The 11555-nt window shown below is 51.3% G+C and overlaps 1 long non-coding RNA gene across 1 annotated transcript; it reads right to left on the bottom strand.

The window, feature by feature from the left end:
- Positions 1 to 6023: 6023 nt before the first annotated feature.
- On the bottom strand, positions 6024 to 6705 carry LOC142500972 (uncharacterized). The gene is made up of 3 exons (XR_012803381.1): positions 6532 to 6705; positions 6298 to 6336; positions 6024 to 6165 (listed from the first exon to the last, which is right to left on the bottom strand). It is a non-coding gene; the product is annotated as an uncharacterized LOC142500972 (long non-coding RNA).
- Between the last annotated feature and the right edge of the window lie 4850 nt (positions 6706 to 11555).

Genomic DNA, 11555 nt, shown 5'->3' with positions numbered 1-11555 from the left:
GTTATGGTGAGTAAAAAAAGTATAGTTGTATTTACATTTTATATATATATATATATATATATATATATATATATATATATATATATATATATATATATATATATATATATGAACAACAAGAAAAGAAAGCGCCCGATCCTAGTGCAGCATGAAAAAATACAATTTAATAAAAATGAATATGAATAAAACCAACAAATGCGAACTCACAAACACAGGATAAATAAATGCATATAATGAGTATACTCATTCGCCAACCGCCCACGAATGAGTATACAGCAGAGCTGAGAAAACCCAGACAGAGAGAGGGCGCGCCATCCAAGGCACAACGTGGGCGGTTGGCGAATGAGTATACTCATTATATGCATTTATTTATCCTGTGTTTGTGAGTTCGCATTTGTTGGTTTTATTCATATTCATTTTTATTAAATTGTATTTTTTCATGCTGCACTAGGATCGGGCGCTTTCTTTTCTTGTTGTTCACAGATTTCTGGGAGTTCGTTGGTCCTTGATGAGAGCAGCCAGATCCTAGCATGGACCCTTGGTTTGGTTGATATATTTTTACATTTTTCACATTTTTTATTTTTATTTTTATCTTTGACACACTTAGTGTCATTTTTTCTGTATTTTTCCATTCATCATTCATTTAGTATCATTCAGGAGGGATTCATTAGTGCAGTAGTCATAACTACCAACACATGCCATTTTATTATATTTGTATTGTTCACTGGCATATATTTGTGTTTACAGCAGCTTTTTAAACATTGGCACTCAGCATTTTATTATAACATATTGCATGTATTTTTATTAGTGTGAGTCAATCATCCATAATACTGTTGCATTCACTTTTGCCATTCACCTTTGCTATACCCATTTCATACAATCATTTGGTAATTAGTCTGATTTTACACCTGAGGAGCGCAGTCTATTCTTTGTTTGTTATATATATATATATATATATACAGTGCTTGACAAATCACCCAAAAATCTACTCGCCACCTAGCCCCGCCCCCAGCCCCTCTCAGGCCCCGCCCCCAGCCCCTCCCCTAGCTCCGCCCCCAGCCCCGCTTAAATTTTTTTTACGTAAATTCTAGTAAAACACATTCTTTTTTGACATAAGTTTATTTATTGTATTACATTTATACTTTACTACAATTAGTCCTTGTTACGTGTGTGTGTGACTATTTTCCTGCACCCATTAACCAGTGTCTGGACGCCCCCTCTTCACAATATCTAAAGCAGCAATCCCGACTGGGATCTTACCTGATCCGCAGTCCCTCAATGACCGACTGACGCGGGGATGACTGTCTGGGGGATTGGGTGGGGGGGTGTTATCTGACTTGGTGGGGATTACTGACTGGGTGGGATTACTGACTGGGTGACTGGTGGGATTACTGACTGGGTGACTGGGTAGGTGGGATTACTGGGTGGGGGTGGGATTACTGACTGGGTGGGGGTGGGATTACTGACTGGGTGACTGTGTGGGGGGTGGGATTACTGACTGGGTGACTGGGTGGGATTACTGACTGGGTGGGGATGGAATTACTGACTGGGTGACTGGGTGGGATTACTGACTGGTGACTGGGTGGGATTACTGACTGGGTGACTGGGTGGTGGTGGGATTACTGACTGGGTGACTGGGTGGTGGTGGGATTACTTACTGGGTGACTTTATTACTGACTGGGTGACTGGGTGGGGGGTGGGATTACTGACTGGGTGACTGGGTGGGGTGTGGGATTACTGACTGGGTGACTGGGTGGGGGGTGGGATTACTGACTGGTGACTGGGTGGGGGGGTTGGATTACTGACTGGTGACTGGGTGGGGGTGGGATTGGTGACTGGGTGGTGGTGGGATTACTTACTGGGTGACTTTATTACTGACTGGGTGACTGGGTGGGGGGGTTGGATTACTGACTGGTGACTGGGTGGGGGGTGGGATTACTGACTGGTGACTGGGTGGGGGGGTGGGATTACTGACTGGTGACTGGGTGGGGGGGTGGGATTACTGACTGGGTGGGGGGGGATTACTGATTGGGTGACTGGGTGGGGGGTGGGATTACTGATTGGGTGACTGGGTGGGGGGTGGGATTACTGACTGGGTGACTGGGTGGGGGGTGGGATTACTGACGGTGACTGGGTGGGGGTGGGATTACTGACTGGTGACTGGGTGGGGGGGTTGGATGACTGACTGGTGACTGGGTGGGGGGGGTGGGATTACTGACTGGTGACTGGGTGGGGGGGGTGGGATTACTGACTGGTGACTTGGTGGGGGGGTGGGATTACTGACTGGTGACTGGGTGGGGGGGTGGGATTACTGACTGGTGACTGGGTGGGGGGGTGGGATTACTGACTGGTGACTGGGTGGGGGGGTGGGATTACTGACTGGTGACTGGGTGGGGGGGTGGGATTACTGACTGGTGACTGGGTGGGGGGGGGTGGGATTACTGACTGGGTGGGGGTGGGATTACTGACTGGGTGGGGGGGGATTACTGATTGGGTGACTGGGTGGGGGGTGGGATTACTGATTGGGTGACTGGGTGGGGGGTGGGATTACTGATTGGGTGACTGGGTGGGGGGTGGGATTACTGATTGGGTGACTGGGTGGGGGGTGGGATTACTGATTGGGTGACTGGGTGGGGGGTGGGATTACTGATTGGGTGACTGGGTGGGGGGTGGGATTACTGATTGGGTGACTGGGAGGGGGGTGGGATTACTGATTGGGTGACTGGGAGGGGGGTGGGATTACAGATTGGGTGACTGGGAGGGGGATGGGATTACTGATTGGGTGACTGGGAGGGGGGTGGGATTACTGATTGGGTGACTGGGAGGGGGTGGGATTACTGATTGGGTGACTGGGTGGGGGGTGGGATTACTGATTGGGTGACTGGGTGGGGGGTGGGATTACTGATTGGGTGACTGGGTGGGGGGTGGGATTACTGATTGGGTGACTGGGTGGGGGTGGGATTACTGATTGGGTGACTGGGAGGGGGGTGGGATTACTGATTGGGTGACTGGGAGGGGGGTGGGATTACAGATTGGGTGACTGGGAGGGGGATGGGATTACTGATTGGGTGACTGGGAGGGGGGTGGGATTACTGATTGGGTGACTGGGAGGGGGTGGGATTACTGATTGGGTGACTGGGAGGGGGTGGGATTACTGATTGGGTGACTGGGAGGGGGTGGGATTACTGATTGGGTGACTGGGAGGGGGGTGGGATTACTGATTGGGTGACTGGGAGGGGGGTGGGATTACTGATTGGGTGACTGGGTGGGATTACTGACTGGGTGACTGGGTGACTGGGTGACTGGGTGACTGGGTGACTGGGTGACTGGGTGGAGGGTGGGATTACTGACTGGGTGACTGGGTGGAGGGTGGGATACTGACTGGGTGACTGGGTGGAGGGTGGGATTAGTGACTGGGTGGAGGGTGGATTACTGACTGGGTGACTGGGTGGGAGATGGGATTACTGACTGGGTGACTGGGTGGGGGTGGGATTACTGACTGGGTGACTGGGTGGGAAATGGGATGACTGACTGGGTGGGGGGTGGGATGGGTGACTGGGTGGGATGACTGACTGGGTGGGGGTGGGATGACTGACTGGGTGGGTGACTGGGTGGGTTACCTCTGGTGTCCTGCACACACACGTTCTCTCTCTCCCCCATACATACACACACACACTCTCACACACACACACACACACACACACACACACACACACACACACACACACACACACACACACACACACACACACACACACACACACACACACACACACACACACACACACACACACACACACACACACACACACAGTCTCAGTCGCTCTCCCCCATACACATACACACACTCAATCTCTCCCCCATATATATACACACACACTCTCTCTCTCTCAATCTCTCTCTCACATACACATACACACACACTCTCTCAGTACCTCACAGTATCTCAGGAGCGCTGGAGGGGAGAGAGGGGAGGGGAGAAACACTCGGCTACTATCTCCCGCCCCGCGAGGACAGCGGGAGAGCACCGGGGGGGGGGGGGGTGTGTCTCCCGACCCGCGCGCACAGCGGGAGAGTGCCGGAGGTGGGGGGGTATCTCCCGACCCGCGCGCACAGCGGGAGAGTGCCGGAGGTGGGGGGGGTATCTCCAGACCCGCGCGCACAGCGGGAGAGTGCCGGAGGTGGGGGGGGGGGGTATCTCCCGACCCGCGCGCACAGCGGGAGAGTGCCAGAGGTGGGGGGGTATCTCCCGACCCGCGCGCACAGCGGGAGAGTGCACGCGGAAGAAATGAGGCAGACACTGATTTGGCTCAACAACTCAGAGAAGATCTGCGCAAAAAAAGAACAGATTATCGATATCTTGAAATGCAGAGACTTCGAGAGAAGCTGCCTCAATACAGCATGAAAGAGAAAATAATTAAAGTGATAAACACAAGTGATAAACGCGCACACAGCGGGAGAGTGCTGGAGGTGGGGGGTATCTCCCGACCCGCGCGGACAGCGGGAGAGCGCCGGAGGGGGGGGGGGGGGGGTGTATCTCCCGACCCGCGCGAACAGCGGGAGCGCCAGGGACCGGGGGCAGGATGTATCAGTGTATATATAAATATTTTAAAGTGCATTAAATTCCCCCCACCTCGAGCATCTGTTCAAAATCCTCCATGACCGGATCAGCAGCAGCAGCAGCAGTAGCAGACACACGCGCACACCCCCTCCCCCCATCATTACTTTACCCGTGCAGAGAAGGAAGGGCGGTTTGAAGTCCTGGTAAACTCCATCCCGCGTCACAGCCAATCAGCTATCAGATAAAGGGATTATTTTTTTTTTCGAGCAGGGCTTTTTTTTTTTTTGCAGAGCAGGGGAAAAGTTACTGGCCACGAGCCAATATCCGATCGCAGCTGGCGAGCTGGCGACCGGGTTTGTCGAGCACTGTATATATATATATATATATATATATATATATATATATATATACACTGTATATATATATTATGTATAAACCTGAGGAAGATCCCCCTGTGGGATCGAAACGTTGGACTTCTGTGCTTTGTGTTTTAATACACTTACTGAATTTACCTGCCTGAGTGCTGTCTCCTTTTTGCCAGTTTCTGGTAATGTATGTTTTTGTTATCTTTATGGGATATGCACCAGCCCATTCAGGATACTATATTGGAGTGCCTGTGAAATATTTTTCAACTATATATATATATATATATATATAAAACTTGTGAGCACATTTACATGTCTTAGACATGTCTGCAACCCTGCTTTTCACCATTATCACCCAGCATACCGTGCTTCCACTGCAGCAAGGAATTCTGGGAAATGACATGCAAATGAGCACATAGTGCCACCTTTTGTCTCAAGACCACATTACATGCAGCAGTGGAAGCACTGTATTCTAGGTGATAATGGTGAAAAGCAGGGTTGCAGACCTGTCTACATGTGAATGTGCTCACAAGTAATATTTTTATATGCTATATGCTAAACGGTGGAGGGTGATTAGTCACCATTTCACCCACCATAACCACCATTTCACCCACCATAACAACCCCACACTGATGAGACCCATCAAGGTCGAAACAGCTGTCTGTGGGTGGTTTTCTGGGTATGCACCTTAACCCTGGCTGTGCTCAAAGCTGTGACCATGCAGCAAGCTTAAGCCTATAGGGAACCATGTTAAAAATGGTTTTTGAGGCAAAAAGTGACACTGTGTGCTCATTTGCATGTCATTTCCCAGAATCCCTTGCTGCAGTGGAAGTGCTGTATGCTGGGTGATGATGGGGAAAGGCGGGGTTGCAGACCTTTGATTATATATATATATATCTACTATATATTTCTGAAAGTGTTGTATGTGTCCGTGTCTGTATGTGTCTCCCTGTGTCCCTCCCTGTGTCCCTAGCGGCAATCCCATTGGACCTGCCTCAGGCCAATGACATTGCTCCCTTGGCCCACCCGCCCCCGCACACCTCACACCACTGCATCAGGCCAATGAGATTGCTCCCTTGGCCCCACACCCGCCCCCGCACACCTCTCATTGGCCTGCGCCCAACACACCAATTACACCAACACCACTGCCACACTCTCCCAGCCCTCACTGACCTTTGGGAATGCTTCACAGCACCTAAACCTCAGTTCTCTGGGAGATTTGGTAACGCTTCACAGCACCTAAACCTCAGTTCTCTGGGAGATTTGGTAACGCTTCACAGCACCTAAACCTCAGTTCTCTGGGAGATTTGGTAACGCTTCACAGCACCTAAACCTCAGTTCTCTGGGAGATTTGGTAACGCTTCACAGCACCTAACCCTCATTGCTCTGGGAGACGACGCTTCACAGCACCTAACCCTCATTGCTCTGGGAGACGACGCTTCACAGCACCTAACCCTCACTGCTCTGGGAGACGACGCTTCACAGCACCTAACCCTCACTGCTCTGGGAGACGACGCTTCACAGCACCTAACCCTCACTGCTCTGGGAGACGACGCTTCACAGCACCTAACCGTCACTGCTCTGGGAGACGACGCTTCACAGCACCTAACCCTCACTGCTCTGGGAGACGACGCTTCACAGCTCTCACCTCTCAACCAAAACAACTGCGGAATCAGGTACAGACTCTTAGCTATATATATATTCTTTTCACCACTGCAACACTACCCACCCTCACACAACACCGCACGCTCACCCCACCTCCACACAACGCACCATCACGGAACAACCACCTGTTAACAACCACCCCCCCACCAATGCACACCATGAAGCACGCCACACCTCTCCCGGCAGGGCCTCACACACCACCTTAACACTCCTGCAACATCAATGCGTCACTATATGACATAGCACTCATTCCATTCTAATACACCTCCTCACACATGTCTGCTGTATGCACGACAAAAAAAAACCTCCAGGGACCACACATCTCGCCTTCACCCTGCTGCCACATCCGTGTTTCAATCTACACAACAAACCCTCCTGGATACCGGCCCTCCCTACCCCCCCCAAACACTCCCGTCCCACAAATGCCCCCCCAACCCCCCCAAACACTCCCATCGCACGGATGCCCCCCCCAACCCCCAAAACACTCCCGTCACAAAAATGCCCCCCCCCCAACCCCCCCAAACACTCCCGTCCCACGGATGCCCCCCCACCCCCCGCAAACACTCCCGTCACCCGGATGCCCCCCCACAAATTACTCCCGGACACCACAACACCCCACAAACCCTCTCTCACTACCTCCGTTCAGGGCCCTCATCCCAAGCGCGCACGTGGAGCGCCAACACTACCTCCGTTCAGGGCCCGCATCCCAAGCGCGCACGTGGAGCGCCAACAATACATCCACACCAAACCCTCCTCTATACCGCCCGCACCACACTAATAAACTCCCGTCAGCCGGATGCCCCCCCCCCCAAACACTACCGTCCCACGGATGCCCCCCCAACCCCCCCAAACACTCCCGTCGCAAGGATGCCCCCCTCACCCCCCCAAAACACTCCCGCCCCACGGATGACCCCCCCACCCCCCTCCCAAACACTCCCGTCTGGGCCCTCATCCCAAGCACACACGTGGAGCGCCAACACTACCTCCGTTCAGGGCCCGCATCCCAAGCGCGCACGTGGAGCGCCAACAATACATACACACCAAACCCTCCTGTATACCGCCCGCACCACACTAATAAACTCCCGTCGCACGGATCCCCCCCCTCCAACCCCCCAAACACTCCCGTCGCACGGATGCTCCCCCTCCAACCTCCCAAACACTCCCGTCCCACGGATGAACCACCACCACCCCACAAACACTCCCGTCGCACGAATGCCCCCCCACCCCCCCCCAAACACTCCCGTCACACGGATGCCCCCCCACCACCCCCCCAAACACTCCCGTCGCACGGATGACCCACCACCACCCCCTCAACACTCCCGTCCCACGGATGCCCCCCTAAACACTCCCTTCGCACGGATGCCCCCCCAACACCCCCCAAACACTCCCGTCGCACGGATGCCCCCCCCACCACCCCCCAAACACTCCAAAATCAACACAATGTACATTAAGTGCTCTGGAACACCTCTCCCCTGGAACATGAACCGGCCACACACCAAAACCTGCCCCTAAACACACACACACAACACAAAATCACCTCAAACATTAAATAATAAAATATATTTTAACAAAATAAATTCTGCCGTCTGTGTACTTTCTGACACAAACACTCTACACACACACAACACCCATAACACACGCACCCCTCCCTGCCCTTTGCCCCCCCCCCCCCGCCCCTCCCTGCCCTTTCCCCACGCCCCTCCCTGCCCTTTGCCCTTCCACGCCCCTCCCCCCCCGCCCTTCCACTCCATGCCCCCTGCCCTTCCACGCCCGGGCAAAGCCGGGTATATCAGCTAGTTTATTTATATTTGTTACAACACTCCTCACTATTTTCTGTGTCTATATATATATATATATTGTCGTTGTACAGGTAAAAGTAATTAACTACATTCTTTGAGTACTGAGGAAAAGGCGATTAAATGTTCTTTTTGCAAGAAAAATTCTGTATTTAAAAAGGATGGTATTTTGTTATGAAAAGTTCTGACGAGTAGGTGTCTTTAATTAGTTTTTCAATAGAGGGTTAGTAGTGTTTTAGTAGACGGTTAGCAAAGTGTAAGTAGTGAGTAAGTAGAGTATTAGTAGGGTAGTGTGTTAGTAGTGTGTAAATAGAGGGCTAGTAGTGTGTTAGTAGTGAGTTAGTAGAGGGCTAGTAGTGTGTTAGTAGTGAGTTAGTTGAGGGTTAGTAGTGTGCAGGAGGGGCAGTGGTACAGAGGGCTCGGAGTCTGTGTTTGTCACAAAGTTTTTGTTTTCCCCAGGAATTATGAATCAGCGTTTCCACCCTCAGCAGAAAAACAGAGCGGTGTGAAAAAAATACACCCCCTATAATGCCCTCACAGATACACTGATACACACGCTGATAAACAGATACACACATTGATACACACACACACACTAAAAACACAGATACCCACTTATAAACCGACACATACTTACATACTGATATACACACCAAAAACACTGATAGACACACTGATACACTGATTCACACACTGATACACTGATGCACAGACACACACTATGCACTAATAGGCACTGACACAAACACTGATACAGTGATACACACAGACACACACACACATGCTGGTACACGGATGAACGCTCTGATACACACTGATACACACACACTGACTGCCCCACACCTCTGGAATGCCCTTCCCCTCAATATCCGAGTAGCACCCTCTCTATCCACCTTTAAGACCCATCTTACAACACACTTGCTTAAAGAAGCATATGAGTACATTAGCTCCGTGGCTGATACTTTACACCTCATACATAAAGCTTGGCCCCCTGCAGACGCACTTACCAGAACGCCCTCCTACTGTCGCGGTACGTTATTCCTACTACCAATTAGATAGTAAGCTCTTCGGAGCAGGGACTCCTTTTCCTAAATGTTACTTTTATACAAACATATAGTTGTAACAGCCTAGTGTAAAACGCATATACACTTTAATACAATTTAAAAAGGCCACACTACCCACACTTATAATAAGTAAGGGCAAGTGGTGCCACTTACGAATGCCGTCCGCAACCTGCTTCCAGCCAGGCAGGAACGGAGACGCACACAGTCACACGCTGATTGATGACGTCAGCGGTGCGGCGCAGGTCACCTCTCCAGCACCGGATGGATTCAGTAGTTGGTCGGCACACACGCACAGTACTAAGCTCCTCCTCCCTACGCGTTTCGTGACCATGTGTCACTTCCTCAGGGGAACTCCTGTGTGTGTGACTGTGCGTCTCCGTTCTCCTGCCTGGCTGGAAGCAGGTTGCGGACGGCATTCGTAAGTGGCACCACTTGCCCTTACTTATTATAAGTGTGGGTAGTGTGGCCTTTTTAAATTGTATTAAAGTTTATATGCGTTTTACACTAGGCTGTTTTATTTTCTTTGCACATTGGCTGTTGCGGTATATGCTGCTCCCGCGAGGGCGCCATCCAGTACAAGGAGGATCATCCTGTCAACCACGTGGGGTCCGTGGACATTGAGGTGGAGAAGGGGCCTGTAACAGATTCTCTCCCCTGAACCAACAAGAGCATATCTTGTAAGTTGGGATTTTCCCGTTTTTGGTTAGGGCTTTGTGATCTATTATACTGCACAATTGGTGTGTCTTTGTTCTTATGTGATTACAGAAACCACCTGGAATCAATTCTGAGGACTATTTACTCCATTCAGAACTTTTGTTGGTGTATCCAGACATCTGCCAGGACTGTCATTTCCATCCAGGACTGTCTTTGGAGTATGGTATTGTGGACATCAACTCATTAGCGCCGGGAACACTGCTTTTGTATATGTATAATGGAATTAGTGGTGTCTTATAGTGAGGTGAGCTGACATTCTGGACCAGACGTAGAGAAGTGTTATACATCCTCATGTACTCCCAATCAGTAAAATCTGTAAAGGATTCAATCCAACGTCTTGTCCTGGCCCAAATGCGCGTCATCAATGCGCGGTCACGCTTCATCGGGGGCGCGCGTGCCCAGGGCTCCCCGAGGGAGCCCTGGGTTGCTGCAATGTGGGGGATGGCGGTGGGGGGCTCCGGGGGACCCGGCAGACCCGGAGAGGGGAGGGGGAAGCCCCGATCGGAGGACCGATCCTCCGAGGCTCCGGCGCGCGCACGGGACACCTCGGCGCGCGCCCGGTATCTGTCGCGGCCGAGACCGGGTAAAGGTTAGAATAAACTCGGCCGCGACAGTAGGAATGCCATGTGCTAGTCTGAGTACTATATGTCTATAACGGATGTGAACCAACAACTGAACAACATCCCCACCCTTGCTTTTATGTTTGTTAACACAGTATAGCATATAATCACTAGACTCAAACCGAGGGCGCTGTGCTGCTCTACTATATATCATCTTGGACTTCCCTGGTTAGTACTGCTAACCATTCCCAGGCATATTGGAGGGTCTCATCCTCTGTCTGTGCGACCCCAAAATTGGGCAACTCAGCTACTGTGACCTGATCAGGCCCTGTGAGTTGAATACAATGCATTGGCATCACATCTTGGACCTTCTAAGGGGTCCAACTATTTAATAAATGAGTCCATGAGCCTATTTTCCTCTGAATGATCAGTGTAACGTGTGCAGCAGAGTGCCTTTCTGAGCACTTCCTGCAGCGGGGTCCATGTCCACGGGAAACTGGATCTTTCATCAACGTGTGGTCCTTTCTGCCTGAAGTTCAGGTGCCTTGATGACCTCTTCTGGGGGCTCCAACTTCACACCCATGCATGACGCCACTCTCCTGCTCTCTTTGCGATGCTCTGCAGTTGCACTCTGTTCCACCAGCTGTGTTGTCGGTGAGCTTAGGGTCTTAGACTTATCGCGTTGGTCTGGGTTCCCAGGCACAGGCCGCATTGATGATGACCTTAGGAGCTTACACCCACCATGCCAACCAGGATTTCCTAGCGTTGATTTGCACAGAGCCTTACGATCACTCTTTTAGGGTTACAACCTCTGCAACGTTTATTGGATT

Source organism: Ascaphus truei, chromosome 8 (assembly GCF_040206685.1).
Source record: "Ascaphus truei isolate aAscTru1 chromosome 8, aAscTru1.hap1, whole genome shotgun sequence".
Taxonomy (NCBI): domain Eukaryota; kingdom Metazoa; phylum Chordata; class Amphibia; order Anura; family Ascaphidae; genus Ascaphus; species Ascaphus truei.
This window is presented reverse-complemented; position numbering and strand designations above follow the sequence as displayed.